Source organism: Gymnoscopelus microlampas (genome assembly GCF_963454915.1).
Source record: "Gymnoscopelus microlampas genome assembly, chromosome: 5".
Taxonomy (NCBI): Eukaryota; Metazoa; Chordata; class Actinopteri; order Myctophiformes; family Myctophidae; genus Gymnoscopelus; species Gymnoscopelus microlampas.
In genome coordinates this window covers 42231570-42236569 of record NC_139942.1, presented here as the reverse complement: position 1 = coordinate 42236569, position 5000 = coordinate 42231570, and the positions used below count along the sequence as shown (strand labels likewise).

Genomic DNA, 5000 nt, shown 5'->3' with positions numbered 1-5000 from the left:
ACAAGTCAGTATCACTCTTAACTTTAAGTATCCTATTTTTTGGTTCACACTTTTTATTTGATATTCTAAGTGTAGCAACAATGAAAACTGAGCATTCTTCTTCTTTAAAAAAAAGAAGCAAGTCAGTGCACTCTTATTTTCTCTGACCTAAAGTAAAACGGGACATAAGCTCTTATTTTGAAGGCCAACCGTCCGGAATCAAGTGTTACTGTCGTTTGACTTGACGGACATTTGATTCTAAGTGAAAGACAAGTCGCGTAAAATCACTGAGTTCAATAAAACGAACGTCAATCCGACGAATGGACATAAACAGTCAAGCTTTTCATACAGAAGGCTTTAGGCAGCTTGTTACATTAAGGACATTCATTTTCAATGAGAGGCGAGCGAGTGCAGCTCCTCTTAACTAAGCAGCAGGTAGGAGGAGCAGTCTGACACACGCATGTATGCCCGGCCTTAATATATATATATATATATATATATCTATGTTACAGAATGAACGAGTGCACCTTTTTCAATCTGACTGGCTTTCCAATTATACTGTAGCATATATATATATATATATATATATATATATATATATATATATATATTAAGGCCGGGCCGTTAACGCCGTTACCGGGCTAAGTTAACGGCGGACTCTTATCGCGCGATAAAAAAAAATACCGCCGTTAATCTATTCTCAAAGTTGGGTCTGGGAGCCAATTACATTAGCTTTACTCTGTGTGTGTGTGTCCCCGTCCGTGTCCACGCGCGAGCGGGGGGGGGGGGGGGGGGGGACTCTGCATGTAGCGTTGATTTCAACTTGTTGAATGTGTGTGGGTGTGTGTGCGCGCGCGAGCGATGTGTTTGTGTGACGAGCATACATGCGTGTGTCAGACTGCTCCTCCTACCTGCTGCTTAGTTAAGAGGAGCTGCACTCGCTCGCCTCTCATTGAAAATTAATGTCCTTAATGTAACAAGCTGCCTAAAGCCTTCTGTATGAAAAGCTTGACTGTTTATGTCCATTCGTCGGATTGACGTTCGTTTTATTGAACTCAGTGATTTTCCGCGACTTGTCTTTCACTTAGAATCAAATGTCCGTCAAGTCAAACGACAGTAACACTTGATTCCGGACGGTTGGCCTTCAAAATAAGAGCTTATGTCCCGTTTTACTTTAGGTCAGAGAAATTCAAAATAAGAGTGCACTGACTTGCTTCTTTTTTTTTAAGAAGAAGAATGCTCAGTTTTCATTGTTGCTACACTTAGAATATCAAATAAAAAGTGTGAACCAAAAAAATAGGATACTTAAAGTTAAGAGTGATACTGACTTGTTATAGATGAAGAATGCTTAGTTTTCAATGTTGCTACACTTAGAATATCAAATAACAAGTGTGGGAACCCAATAGCACTTAAATAGTGATATTGTCAGTTTTTTTTTTAAATAATTTGACGTTGCAACACTTAAAATATAGAAAATGACATTTTAACGGTAATATCGTATATCTTATCGATATCGCAATATTTGGCATAAATATCGAGATATGGTCATTATTTGGGTAGAACACACATATTTTGAATGCCTTCGGCAGACTTCAAATGAGCCATTTTAATCTAGATTAATCTAGATTAACTCCAGGATTGCAGATAGATTAATCTAGATTAAAAAAATTAATCTATGCCCACCTCTAATATATATATATACACATGTACCGTATGCATAGTTAGGACCGCAACTGATGTGTGAATATATAGATGCCATAGTCTGTGGCAAAAATCCTATTAAACAGCTTAAATTTGGGAAAAGTTACAAACCAGCTTCAGTCATTTATGCTACCAACCCGCTGAGGAGAAACAATACATGACAATGTAAATGTCTAAAAGTCACCGTCTGCTGATTGGTTGTTATGTCACGTATAGCATGCTGAGTGCTACTGTGGGTTGATGAGACTGTAAAGCTTTTGTGCTTTATTGCCCACACACATGTACATATTGGTGCTCCAAGGCTGCATATACACTGTATCTTAGTGCAGTCAGACAATGAAAATTAATCATCCATTTTATGTTTGTTCAAAGAGATATTTTTGTTTGTTTAATACTCTTATCAACATGGAAATGGACTATGCTTGATATATGCAAATGTATTGGAAATCAATTAACAACCCCAGAACAATTACACACAACGCTCAAAAGGTACTACATTAGCATAAAAACAAGCAGCAGCAGATGGGCATAATGATCTGCTAAATTTAACAAAATGACTTAGTGATATACTGTATGTACTCACACAATGTAGCTAGTGTCCACCTTCATGCTTGTAAAGGTACACTAAAACATCCCATTTTTATTTTTAAACATTGGCGCAATATGATTGACCTCAAACAGAATTATGACTCGAACTAAGATATTAATCTCCTCCTTGTTACATTCTCATTTACTATTAGCATTTATCTCCCTTTTGTAAACAAATGAATAATTGCACACACACACACACACACACACACACACACACACACACACACACACACACACACACACACACACACACACACACACACACACACACACACACACACACACACACACACACTGTATATTCCTTCAGTCATGGCTGCATGGGAGAAGGCTACCCACTGGAGTCTGTTTTGCTTTAGTGAGCCATTGACCCTCATGCAGCAATGCAGTCTGTGCAAAAATCCTACATATGCATTCATGCATACTACACACAGTAATCTAACACTGAGAGTCTAGAAATTGACCCAGTTGTACCGTGAGGGTCCATTTGGATACATTTTACACTCTCAATAGTGAAATTGACATGTTTTCATTACTGAGACTGCATGCATGCGCTCACACACACACACACACACACACACGCACGCACGCACGCACGCACGCACGCACGCACGCACGCACGCACGCACGCACGCACGCACGCACGCACGCACGCACACACACACACACACACACACACACACACACACACACACACACACACACATGCATAAACACTCCTCTGACTCACCTGATAAAAGGTTGACATGCTCAAGTGTTGACTCACACTTATCATTAGCAGATAATTGGAGCTGTGTCAGGATGGGTATATGGAAGCACAATCGAGAGGATACAGAGAACAAGTCAGCATGATGATGAATAGCGTGTGTGACATCTTATCCATTCCAATATGAAAGTTTCATTAGTTTGGCTCTGTTGGAGATGCCAAGTGGTGCTCTGGGGAAATCAGGCCCCTCTATTGATTTGTCGAAGGCATTTATTTACATGCCTTGAACCAGAGATTAGTTAATGCTACCTGATGGGCGGATAATGTACATTTAAGTATTGCTCATTAAGAATATTTTCCCGTGCCATACAGTAGTAACATGATGACCAGTGACCAAAGGAAGTCATTCAGTGTCTAAACTCGGGACTCTCTAAAACATACAATAGAAGGATGTAAGCTGTATTGTCTATTATATACAGAAGTGCAAGCATTTGTTTTTGTATCTTTTCCTCAACCTCACTCCTACCCTGCCCACTCTTTCTGTAAGAGTGGAAAAAGGCATTATGCCATCCACTGAAAACATAATGTATATACTACACAAGATACAAGAGGCCACTTGATCCGCACCTGTTTCTGCAGAGAGGTTGAATTGACAGCTACAGTATGCACTTTTTCCACTCAAGGCCACACTCATTACAGCATTGTGGCAAAATGTTAATAGCATGTATCTGACTGTGAATTGTAACCACATCCCTTCTTTTAAATGCTAGCCCCCTCTATTTCATGACATTTCCAGTGCAAATAGTAGTGTTATAGTAATTGAATACAACAGATTTTATGCTACATACTGCAATCATTTGTGGTTGCTGGAGGTAGCTGCTAAGTCTCCCCCCCCCCTCTCTCTCTCTCTCTCTCTCTCTCTTTCTCTCTCTCTCTTTATTGTTTCACACTGTCTATTATAGTCAATGATATATCGGCAATTATGCAGCCAATGTGTCCCTACTTTCAACCTGATGTGCCTACTTTGGGCATGACATTATAGGCACTCGTTTCACACTTTTCCAAAGCTTTTTCATGTTTTTTAAAGGGGCTTAAGTGGTTAGATCCTATTAGGCTTGGCTAATGGCTAATGGAAGGGTGGGTCGACTGGCGGACCTTTGATGTCACTCTGACTCAGCTATAACCATATAAGGAGTTACAAATGCAGCTACGTCCAAATATGGAGTGTGTTGCGTTATCTCAATGTGTCGTCATGGCATCAGCCGTTAACAAATCAGTCATCTCCATATATGGGAACAAAAGGGGGCATGCCCATATATGGGCATATATGATGACATTAGCAATCTCCATATATGGGCATAAAAGGGACATGGACTGACAGATATAGCCTACAAAGCTCTGGTTATGTCCATATATGGTCATGTGCATTGTGCATATATGTTACCAACCGGCATCAAACTTGGCGTGTGCAACGGCAAGGACTTATGGATATCCAATTGTTTCAATTAGGATTCAGAATCCTACAATGTCATGAAAACAGCGTGAAATTCGTTTTTGTAGTTCCGGGACAAACAGGAAACTGATACATTTCCGTTCAGTTTTCCGGCCGGATGATGTCATTTTCGCGGGAAAGACACACAAAAAAAATGTTTATAAAAGGTTTTCCGGGGTGAAATTCTTGGAATGGGTGTTGTGAAACATTTGCCACTCACAAAAGATATACAATTTAACTTTAGTTTTTTTGAAAAAGTGACCTAGTATTAGTTTAAAATAAAAATATTATTTGTGTTTATTTGTATTTATTTGTTTGCTCAGTTACATGTTCTCAAATGGAAACTTTAAACACCTCTAGTTCTTCAAATTGACTTGAAAATGACAAAGTACCAGTCAAGACCTCAGTAATTGAATCGGGATTGTCGTCAGACCCAATAATCTGGCATCGGTCGGGCTCTAGTCTCTATCCATCTCCTCTTGGCCCTGTTTCTCTCCCTCTGTCTCTCTCTCTCTCTCTCTCTCTCTTCCC

The 5000-nt window shown here is 39.6% G+C and overlaps 1 protein-coding gene across 1 annotated transcript in view; it reads left to right on the top strand.

Annotated features, from left to right (window-relative positions):
- The window catches only part of pde1cb (phosphodiesterase 1C, calmodulin-dependent b), a 76546-nt gene that overhangs the window by 7352 nt on the left and 64194 nt on the right, over nucleotides 1-5000 (top strand). The window lies entirely within an intron of this gene.